The 12,685-nt window shown below is 29.8% G+C and overlaps 1 pseudogene; it reads left to right on the forward strand.

Annotated features, from left to right (window-relative positions):
* LOC133696987 (stress-response A/B barrel domain-containing protein HS1-like) lies at positions 1-1,069 on the forward strand (annotated as a pseudogene).
* The last annotated feature ends 11,616 nt before the right edge of the window (positions 1,070-12,685 follow it).

Genomic DNA, 12,685 nt, shown 5'->3' on the forward strand with positions numbered 1-12,685 from the left:
ATGCCTAGGTGTTTGATGAGACCTGTGCAATGGAAGAAAAATGTCAAAAAGGCGTTCAGCTTGGTTTTCAAGAAGCCTGATTCCTTAAGTGTCGGTAGAAATCTCGAAGAAACAAAAACAGAGAGCAAGCGAGAGAGAGAGATACTGTTGACATGGAAGAAACAAAGGGAGTAGTGAAGCACGTATTGCTGGCAAAATTCAAGGAAGGAATCCCATCTGATGAAATTGAGAAACTCATCAAGGGTTATGCTAATCTCGTCAATCTCATCGAACCCATGAAAGCTTTCGAATGGTAATTAACAATATTCTACTGCATAATCTCTCTTTCTTTCTGCATTTGGTAGAGGGAACAGAACAACAAAATCCCTTGATGTTTAGAAGGGTATATATTAATATTACTTCAGCCTAATTGACTGTTGTCTTCTTGGCATTTAGATAGGAATTTCAATGAATATTATAAGTTGACTAGATGTTTTTCATCAAATTTTGAATGGAGCTCCAGGTATTATCATTCACCAATCACATATACGAAGCTTGATGATGATAAACAAGTATTAATCAGGATAAGCAGGTTGTTGATGTTTGCGTTGTTGGTATTAATTTGAAATGAAAAATATTGGAGTTTACTGTGATAAATTAGTTTCTTGATCACTGAAACACTTTGATGGTTCTGCCAGCAAATATCTAACACTTGTTATCGTTCAACATGATACGATAGGGGCACAGACGTGAGCATTGAGAACATGCATCAAGGTTTCACCCATATCTTTGAGTCTACCTCTGAGAGTAAAGAGGGCATTGCAGAGTACATAGGTCATCCAGCTCATGTTGATTTTGGCGGCCTCTTCTTGCCTGCTCTGGAGAAAGTCATTGTGTTTGACTACAAGCCTACTGTTGCTCGCTTCTAAATTGTTGGACTTATGGGCATCCAACATTCCGCAGCTGTATTATAAATAAATAAATCCTGCTGTTGTGGTCTCCCAATGGGGAGAGTTTCGCAACGATTTGATTTCGGCTTGTTTTGTGGAATTGCTAATCTGAATTCAATGACGCTCGGTAGTTTTGAGCCTTTTTGCTTTGTTTGCACTTTCTTTCATCCAGGCTGATGACCAGAAGGTGGATAAAACCTAGCCTTGTAGTTCCTTCCAACACAGCTAATGAAACCCCTAGAAAGGCTCCACCCATAAAGATGCCAAGAGAACATATGAACAATTGTATCACCGAACAGCTACTCGGTAGAGATGGATTTTCATGAATCTGTACTTCGAATTCTGATCACACGATAAAATCTTCAACTTTCAGCAGGAAATGCAATTTCTTTTCTTGGCAGGCTCAAGCACTGACCAAATTGTCAGTTCTCAAATATCAGTAAAAACTAGAAGCTGCTTCATAATTCAGAAGATGTGCCATCTCTTATTAGTGCTCAATCAAAAGATATCCTGCTCTAAGAGGAAAATGTCAGAACCCCTGTCCATTAAAGAAATCTCCCTCTTTAATAGCAGCATACATTTTCCCTCTTGAAGAAGGTTTTTTTTTTTTTTTTCTTTTTAGTGTGGTAATCATTTTCCTTGGTTACAAGTTGATTGTTGAAAAAGAATTGTCTCGAATACTCGTTCACTTGTAGAATAATTTTTTTAGATATGGATTTTGGATCTTAGTTTCTCATTTAATTGTTCATTGCATGCTCTTAAGTGCTTTTATGATGGTATGCAAGGAAGTTTTTGTTCTCTAAATACGGAGAATTTTATTATATCATGCTTTGCTTAAAAACTACATGCATTAGCCTTCTTTAATTTTCTTTAATGAAATTCTTATCTTTGACCAAAAAAAACATCCATATAATGAAAAAACATGATTAATATATTTTTATAAATTATATTAATGTTTTCGTCTGCTTTGTAATTTTATATAGAGTTTAATTATCGCATACAAGTCTTTTTTAATTTTGGCAAGTAGAATTTTTCAAAGTAAGACAATATATTTATGTTTTTTTTTTTAAGTAGAACAATATATTTAGCATATTTTTTCAACACATGCAATGATTCTGAAATTTTAAATGTATTTTTATCGAATCAAATGTTTCAGCACAGATAAATAAAATATATTCTTCAGTTGATTATAAAAGAAATAAACAAATACATTTTTTTTTAATAATCATTTTTTACCAAACTTTAACTTGGTAATATTAACATTATAGTTTTCACATATCATTTTTAAAATTTTTTAAAAGTTGCTTTTTAATATAAGCACAATAGATATTAAATAAATAGACACAAATAAAAAGTTTATTTAACCTCTTAATTATAGAGACCTTGTTAATAGTAGTAGAGTTTATCAAAAGATATAAATCATTTTTTCAAAAGAAAACAAATATAATATAAGAAAATAACATGTCCAATTAAAATATTTCTTTTGAATTTTATGTGTTTTTATCATTTTTATATTTTAATTATTGGATTTTATTTTTAAGTTTTTAGAGTTTTAATAGTCAAAATTAGGTATTATACATATTATGGGTAATTTAAAAAACTTAATTTTATAATATTTAAGGTTTTATATGATGCATAAATAGTCGCGTAATAGAGCTTTACATTAGTCTCTCTCCTTTATCCTAGTATTTTCTGAAGACTTTTTGTTATAAGCCAATGCTGGTGCCTTCACAATAGGTAACATCCCCTTTTATTTTATTTTTTTTACTTTCACCTATGTAATTAATGATGTCCCAAAAATCCGACTAGCGTGAGAATAGGTTTTTCAAGTTGGACAATTGATTAATCAATTGGTATTAATAATCTCCTCCATTATCCTTAGCCAAAGTAGTTGATAGGTTATACTTAGTCCTTGATAGAACAAAGCTGCTCATAGTTAATACTTGCAAAAGGTCTCTTTTGATAGAGGTGAGAACTCTCTAATTCTTAAATAAATATCTTTTTAGATAGAGAATATATAAGTATATTGTAGAAAGATGCTCTGAAAAATATCAAAGTAGTAGAGAGTTGAAGATTGTGAACCTTTTTCCATGAAGTTTTCATAGTGTATTTATAGGCCAGAAAAGAAGAGCATGCAGGGTAATTACCCTGATAGCATTGAATGAGAAGTAAATATTTCTTACTTGATAAGAATATGGTGGGTCCATTAAGGAATTTTATACACTTAAAAAGTTGTAGGGAGATTTAGAGTTTAAGACGTCAAACGTAGCTAAGCCTATAAAGGCCGAATTCTTCTCCGAGGTTAAACCCAAGAGAGGTTGGTCACTCCCCTAGACATGTCAAAGGAAGATTGTCATTTCCTTGGACATGCCATGGGAGGATGGTAATTATCTTGAACTTGGCTGACCATTAAGTCCAAATGCTTTGGGTCTGGCAAGCGTGTCATACCCAAGCTATCTTGGATTTGGCATACTACCAAGTCCAAACACATTAGACTTCGCTTACTGTCATGTCCAAGCGTATTGTGTATCGCATGCGTGCCAGACCTATGCCACCTTGGACTTGGCGCATCGGCAAGTCCAAGCATATTGGGTAAGGCATGTGTGCCAGACCCACACCACCTTGGATTTGGTGCACTACCAAGTTCATGCGCCTTGGACTTGGCTGATAGCCAAGTTCAAATACCTTGGGTCTGACATGCGTGCTAGACCCACATTATTTTTATTTTGGACTTGACACATTGCCAAGTCCAAGCGTATTGGGTTTGACATACGTGCCAGACCCATGCCACTTTGAACTTAACACACTGCCACATCCAAGCACTTTGGAATTGGCTGACTACTAAGTCCAAGCATATTGAGTTTGACATTCGTGCCAGACCCATGACACCTTGGACCTCGCGTCCTGCCATGTCCACCTTGGTCTTGGCATACTGCCACGTCCAAGTGTATTGGGTCTGGTATGCGTGTCAGACCCACGCCACCTTGGACTTAGCGCACTACCAAGTACAAGTGTATTGGGTCTAGCATGCATGTCAGACCCACGCTATCTTAGACTTAGCATACTATCAAGTCCAAACGTATTAAGTCTAACACACGTAGTAGACCCACGCCACCTTAAATGTGGCACATTATAAAGTCCAAGCATATTGGCTCTGGTATACATACCAGACTAACGCTACCTTGGACTTGGCATACTGCCAAATCCAAGTGTCTTGGGTTTGGCATGTGGCAAGTGTATTGGATCTGACATATGAGTCGTACCCATATATTTACAAAAATTAAATAAAAACTTAATAAAATTGACTCATCAATAATAATCTTATAGCGTAATAAGAATTCAACCATGAACTCAAAAATCTAATGCAAATGGATGACATACCTTTGCAATATTAAGATGATGATGTATTAGTTGATATATTATAAAAATATATTTTGTCAATATCATGAAAAGATCTCTATAATCTTACTCGATAACAAAGAAAAGATTAAATGAACTTTAACATAATAATATATAAAATATTTTTTAATTCATTTGAGAATTTAGAAAAAAAGGAGACCAGCTAATAAAATATTAGAGGGTGGAACAAGAAAAAAAATTGATTTGAAAAAAAGAGAACAAGAAAATTACTCTGGTGAAATTACTAAATACACGACCCAATGGATGAGAATGGGATAAACCAATAGAAAGAAAAACAAAAAAATAATAATCCAAAGCTCAATTCCTTACCCACCCAATATTTAAGGACTGAATTGAAAAAAAAATAAAAAAACAACTCGAGTCAACCCAAATTGGTTTACCAATCTTAGGATCTAGATTGTAAGATCAAGATAACTCCATAAAAATAGATTGAAAAAAATTACAAAACCTAATTTCCAACCATCTCAATGTTGAAGAATGGAATAAAAAAAATCAATTAATAAAAAGGACCTAAAAAAACCCTGACAACCCTGATTAAGCTCACTAACCCTCGTAACTTGGTTTATATGAACAAGATAGAATAATAGATGGAAAAAAACTATGAAATTCAATTCCCAGACTAACCTAATAGCAAATGACAAAACTAGAAAAAACAACTCAATTAAAAAAAATGACAAAAAAAACCCAAGCTAACACAGGGTAACTTGCTGAACCCGCAATACAGGTCATAAGATCAAAACAGAACCCTATAAAGAAAAGCAAAAAAATTACAAAATTCAATTTCAAACCAGCCTAATGTTGAAAATGAAACTAAAAAAAAATCAATTTTAAAAAATAAACATAAAAAAGATTGACTGAAGTTAACCTGTGTTAAACTTCCAAACTCATTATTTAAGGCATAAGACTAGGATTGCCCTAAAAACATCACTAAGCTTAATTCCTTATAAACTCAATGTTGAAGGAAAAATTGAAAAACAATTCAAAAAAGAGCTCAGAACAAAACAAAAGTCAATCAAAAGAATAAAGATCAAGTTTGATATAAAAATAAAATGACAAAACTCCTTGCAATTTTGGTTAGATCATCGTGAAATCCGAGAAAAAGATAGAGAAATAAGGGAGGATAAGAAAGAAAAGGTTGTTTAAGCCTCATCATTTCTCGTCCATCAACACATGTCGCCTCCCATAATAGACCTTGCTGAGCTGCTTCCTACACCATCAACGACAATGGTGTTCTGACATAAGAGGAAACTGCAAGCTATGTCAAAGCAAGGCAACTTCCCTCGCACACTGATGCGTGGGTTGCATATGCCCGCTAGTTTGACACTACTTGTTCACTCCAACCCTACACATTTGTTTCATTTTCAAATGTGGTCCCTTAAGTCTTGATTGTTTTAAATTAATAAAATTTTATTTTATTTTGACAAACCGAACATTAACTGAGCGTCCAATTTTTTCTCTTCATATTACAAGATCCCATATCTAGAAAACTAAAAAGAAACAATTAAGTTTGATCCCAAATAAGAGAAGGGATTAAATGAGAAAAAATTTGAGCGACAAAAAAAAAGCTGAACTTTTTCCTTGTATGTGCAATCCAATCCCTAATTCTAGCAAGAAAAAGGCATAAATGTTTTTCTAATGTTCAAATTCGGTCCCAAAAGCTTTGATTCTTTTAAATCAATACAATTTCATTTAACTTAAACAAACCAAGCATCAATTGAGCGATGAAATCTTTTCTCAATACCACGCAATCCACTAACCTAAAAATCTAAAACAAACCACCTAGCTTAATCCCAAATAAACCCAAGGTCAAAGAATCAAATTGAAAAAAAAAGGACCAAAGGAACAAAATAATAATATAAAAAAAGAAAAGAAAACTCAGTAGAACAATATTACAATCCATAATGTTTTCTCTCTTGAGAATAGTAAAAATATCTTATCTTGTAATTTGTTTTTGTAATTGGTCATCCAAGACTCATCAATGTTCTTTGATTGTCTACAAAACTAACTTTTTTTCCTTAAATTTCTTTATTGTTAACTCCAACTCGTTTTTACATAATATATATATATATATATATATATATAACTCACTTTTATCCAACTACTGGATTTAGTAAAAAAAATTTAATGAATAAAAAAGACAATTAATGAGTTAAGAACATCAATTTGATTTTTCAAAAATTTATGATTAAAAATTTTAACAACCTATAAGAATGACATGAATACTAGTTTTTATATATTTGAATTAAATATAACATAGTTTCTTGTTTATAAAATAAACAAATTAGTCTTTCCATTATAAAAAGAATAATAATAAATAGGGAAGATAAAAAGATCAATGAAAAGAGTAATTTTTAGAATAAAATACTATTTAATTCTAGTAAGTATAATCAACACAAACACTAAAACGAATGGTAAAAGTATTTTTAATTTATTAATAGATATAAAAACAAAAAATAATTAAATATATAGTTTTTGGAACTACAAGTTTCTTTTTTAACCATATAACTAACTATATTATTATTACTAAAAAATAAACAACGAATAACATTGTAACAACTAACTTACTATTAACTTACTATTATGATAATTTGCTCCTTTCATTAAGAAAAATAGTTATTTGCAAATTATTTAGGAACAACTCTGTCTTTTATATTGTTTTTGTAAATTCAAATTGCTAGATTAACTTTGGAAAGAAAAAAATCATCAATTATTGTAAATGGGTTTTTTTTTTGGTCTTTTTAATCTGGTTAGCACAGTAAAATGATGGTAATGCCCTTGAAAAGCAAAAAATGATAAGATGTCATTTAAGGCTTACCTTTTCTTTTAACTTTGGTTTTTTGTTATATTTATATTGATTTAGGAGCAATTTTGTCTTTTAATTAATATAAAATATTATTAAAAAAAATGGTTGACATGTGTGTAGCATGCACAATGCGCTAGACACTCCACCTCCTTTGAGCAGCATGTGTAGAGTATAACAAGGGCTTCTTTGGTATGGTTGGATTCCTTTTGACGACCCCTCCATTACACCGTAGTGCATGTGCCACTCTGACCCCTAGTTTGAGGTCGATAGGCTTTTTGATCCTTTTGTATAATTTTTTTTTATGATTTCATCTTTAAATATTTGATAGGTTGGGGATTGGGTTTTGCAGTTTTTTTATGTATGATGCTTTCAATTTAATAACTCAGGTCACTAATTTGAAAAGTTAACGTGAGTTGACATTGTTTTTCCCCTTTTAATTGGCTGAAAAATTGAACAACATTGTTTTTTTCCTTTTTGGATTTTTTTCCCAAGTTATCATAATCGTTTTTTTTTTAAATTTTGATCTATTTATTATCATTTCCTAATTTTTTATCATCTAATTAAAATAAAACCAACTTATTTGACTCAATCAAGTCTATAACCAATGTCGTAAATTTTTTTTTTTCTAAAACTCGCTTGCAATACCTAAACATCATATTTTATGAAAACAAAATAATAGGACACCACTATGTAGCACAAGCCCATACTAGCAAGATACTCTAATTGGTGTGGGTATTTCACTGTAACAATCCACAATGAAATACCCAATTTACCTTTCCATAACAAAACCAAGAAACTTGCTATTGTGGAGAATTCAATAATTTTGCTGGGGTCCATTTGTTATTGTCAAATTTAAAGGAGAAAATTTAGTAAATTCATATTTAGATTGCATAACAAAATGGCTTTTCTATCCATAGATTCATAGTTTTTTAAAGCTTATGTACAAAGGCATTTTTGTATTTTAATTTTTTTTAAGAACAATAAAATAATTTAAATGCCTTTAAAATGGAATTTTCTTTAGCTTTCATTCAAGGTCTTTTTTGTATTTTCATTCTTGCTTTATTGTTACTATAAGGTTGGTTTAGGGGAAATTTTGTAATTTAATAAATATAAACATTATTAAAAAACAAGTGGTTGAGGCACGCATTGCACACATCAGCACGTGGCCCCCCATACCCTTCGAGCATCGTATAAAAGGGTCATCTGGTAACCAAGCATCAGCTTCCACAATGACGTTTGAATCTTCTTGGCATCCCCTTAGTGATGAGGCATTGCGTATGGCCAATGACCATCGAATTTGGCACGAACAACCTTTTCCCTCCTTTCTTCTCTCTTCCTTGATTTTAACACATGCCCATTCAAAAATTCAAAGCACCCCTTTACTTCAATTTGGTATTCCTTCGAATTTGGTCATGTTCTTTGTATTACTATTTATTTTATTTGGAATAATTTATAAAATTAGATTTCTTTTTCAATTTCACCTCCTTTAATTTTTTCATCTTTCAAATTTGGTCCTCTTTTTTTATTGCTACATGTTTTAATTGAGACTAGTTATATGACCGTGCGACACCGCGGGTCAATTTTTTTGCATAAAAAATATTAAAAAACACTAAGATCTAAATGTGTTAGGTTTTTTTGCAAAGTTATACCCAAGAGTCTCTGGTTTGGCTTAACGCCTGATCTAAGAGTGATATTTATAATATTAATAATAACATTAAACTTGCATGACCCAAGTTTAAATGGGTCTAGCTGCAATACCAGACCCAATAGTCTTGGATGTGGGTCTGGCTGTAAGGTCATGTCATAAAAGTGTGATAATTAAATAGATTAATTAAAAACAAAAAAAAGAAAAAAAACCAATAGGAAGAAAAAAAACTAATGAAGAAAAAAAATCTGAATTAACTAGGTTAACCCGTCAAACCTGAGATCCGTGTCATGAAAGTCTGATAACTAAATAGAAAAAAAATTAATATCAACAAACTAAATAAAAAAATTAATTAAAAAGAAAAAAAAAAGCATCAACCTTTTCACCGTGGATTGCACTGTGCAGTCCACCATGAAAGGCATAAAAAGAAAAAAAAAGCAAAAATAAATAAAAATAAAGGCATTAGCCTTTTCACCGTGGACTGCATACAATATAAAAAGATGAAATCGGAAGAACAAAAATAATGAAGAAAAAGAAAAACAATCTGAATCAACTAGGTTAACCCACCAAATCAGGTTAACCTGTCACACCTGGAATTTGTGTTATGAAAGTGTGATAGCAAAATAGAAAAAGATTTGAATAAAAACAGGAAAAAAAAACTAAAAAAAGACAACTCAGTGTTTCATTGTGCACTGCACAGTGAAACACTGAGCACTTTTAGTATATGTTATAATTATAATTATAATATTATTATTATTATTATTATTATTATTATTATTATTATTATTATATATAAGTAAAAAAAAAGATTAATTAAAAAGGACAAAGCAAAGAGAAAAAAAACCTACAAAACTAATGAAGAAAAAGAAAAAAAATCTGAATCAACTGGGTTAACCCTTTTTATATTGTATGAAGGTCAAACCTGGGATTCATGTCAAGAAGGTCTGATAATTAAACAGAAAAAATTTAATATTAAAAAACTAAATTAAAAAAATAATTAAAAAAGATAAAAAGATAAAAAAAAACTAAAGGCATCAGTTTTTTCATTGTGGACTGCACTGTGCAGTCCACAGTAAAAGGCTTAAAAAAGAAAAGAAAAAAAAACAAAGGCATACACCACGGGTTATTTTCCTTGCATAAAAAACATCAAATAATGCTAAGATCTAAGAGTGTTAGGTCTTTCATCCAAGATATACTCAAGAGTCTTTGGTCTAGCTGCAACGCTTGACCCAAGAGTAATATTTATAATATTAATAATAATATTAAACTTACATGACTCAAGTTTAATTGAGTCTAGTTGCAACAGCGGACCCAAGAGCATTGGATATAGGTCTGGCTGCAAGGTCGTGTCATAAAAGTGTGATAATTAAATAGATTAATTAAAAAGAAAAAAAACCAACAGGAAGAAAAAGAAAAGAAAAATCTGAATTAACTGGGTTAACCCTTCAAACCAGGTTAACTCATCAAATCTGAGATTCGCGTCATGAAAGTTTGATAATTAAATAGAAAAAAAAATTACGGGTTAACCTAGAATTAACTGGGTTAACCTGTCAAGCCCGGGAGACGTGTCATGAAAGTCTGATAATTAAATAGAAAGAAATGTAACATTAACAAACTAAACTAAACAAAAAAAATTAATTAAAAAGAGAAAAAAAATTTTGGGTTAACCCGTCAAACCAGGTTAACCTGTCAAACTCGCGATCCATGTCATGAAAATCTGATAACTAAATAAAATAAAATTTAATATTAACAAACTAAATTAAACAAACAAAAAATCATTAAAAGAAAAAAACACAAAAAAAAAAGCAAAAAAAAACCATAAAGGCATAAAAAAGAAAAAAGAACAAAAAAAATGAGCAGTTTATAATAATAATAATAATAATATTATTATTATTATTATTATTATTATTATTATCTTATAATATATAAGTGAATGAAAATAAAAGGCGTTGTGAAGCTACAGTGCTTTCCCCACGCCTTTTAGAGTATTACTTAATAATTTTTTAGATTGATTGTTTTACAATTTAATCCTTTTTTGTTTTTTTCCTATCAAATTTGATTCTTATTATTTTTTATTGCTACTTTTTCACATTGGTAATTTTTTAAAATTAATTTTTTTTTGTCCTTCAATATGAGCTTCTTAATTTAAATCGAATCTAGGATTTCACAAATTGCGAGTTTTAGAGATGAACCCAAATTTAGAAGGTTCACATGGGTGTGCTTGGTTTTTTTAAGCTCATGTTTTGTTATTTTTGGACTTTAACAATTATTCAATTGGAGAATGGACTTTGTTATAGAGTTTTTAAATTGATATTTTTTTTTATTTCATCCTTCAAACATTAGATTGATTGAGATTTTTTTTTCTAATTTCATCATTCAAGGTTAGAAGTTTTTTTATATTAGGTTACATGATTTTCTTCAATTTCCTTTCTATTTTTAATCTCAATCCCATCATTTAGACTATAGGTTTAGCGGGTTAAACTAAGTTAACTCAGATTTTTTTTTAAGTTTAATATTTGTTACGCTCCATCCTATAGCGTTAGTTTGTTCTAGAATAGAGCTTCACAACATTTTCTAGCTTGTATTGTATGGAGTTATCTCATTTGCATGATCTAAGTCGCAGAGTTTGTTTAGCTTGCCCAGTTTGCCGATTATTTTTTATCCTTTTTTTAAATGATTTTTTTTTAATTTCATCCATTTACATTTGATTTGTTTGGAACTACTAGACTTAATCTTTTTTTAATTTGCTTTCTTTTATCTTATCCCGATCTCATGACATGGCTTGTATATTTGGCATGTTTACTTATGTTGGCTTGGATCAGTTTTTCTTTTTCATTTGATTGGCTAAAATCTTAACTTCGTTGCCTTTTTCATTTCGGTGACCATTTGTTTTGCAGGTTCCTATGATTCTTTTTTACTTATGCTGGCTTGGTTCATTTTTTATGTATTTTTTACATAATAATATAATGTATCAATAAATGGAGACCAAATCTAGCCCAAAGTTCGAATCGAACTGATGTTTTTTTTAATATGTATTTTTTAAATAACTTTTTTATTTATATTTAAATGAATACTCATTCTATCTGATTTTTCATGTTTTATATTTAGCATTTTTTTAAACAATGATTTTTTAAAAATTATTTTTATGTATTTAATTTTTAAAGAGATTATTCTAATTCATCTATAAATTTTCTTTTTACATTTTGTATAAATGAAATTTCTTTTTAAAAATAAAAAATATTTATTTTTAGATAATATTTGTTTTTCCCATTTGATTTTAATAAATAAATTTTATGTGTATCTATTTCTATTATCATTTGGTTAAAAAAATGATTTTAATAGACAGAGTTATTGAATACAACCAGATAAATGACTTATATTACTACATCAAATATCTTGATTTACATTTGTCTTTTGAATTTTCAAGTTATGTCTTTAGTTATCAATGTCATAATCCTATTTGGGTTTCCCCCAAAATTATCAATTTCTTTAAATAAAAACAAAAATCAAATTGCAAAATGAAAACAATGAAAAAAAATGAAAAAAATAATGGCAACTTGGCAATAACTGGTTAAGAAGGGTTTTAAACGCATGGAAGAACCAAAGTGAGATTTTGAACAAAATCAAGAACCCAATTGTACCCAAAATTGAAAGACAATAAAGATTCAAGGTTAAATTAAATAATTATCAAATAAATTTGCATAAGAATTAAGTTTGAAGACTTAATTAAATTTTTAATAGGATAATTTGATTTAAATACACACCTAATTAAAGGTTTAATTAAGTTTAAGAATTAATTTGGGTCAAATTAAAAGAATTGATAAAGTGCTAAGACTTAATTAGATTTTTAATAGATAAAAGTAATTTTTTTTAAGGAATTATTGGTAA

Source organism: Populus nigra, chromosome 6, assembly GCF_951802175.1.
Source record: "Populus nigra chromosome 6, ddPopNigr1.1, whole genome shotgun sequence".
NCBI lineage: Eukaryota > Viridiplantae > Streptophyta > Magnoliopsida > Malpighiales > Salicaceae > Populus > Populus nigra.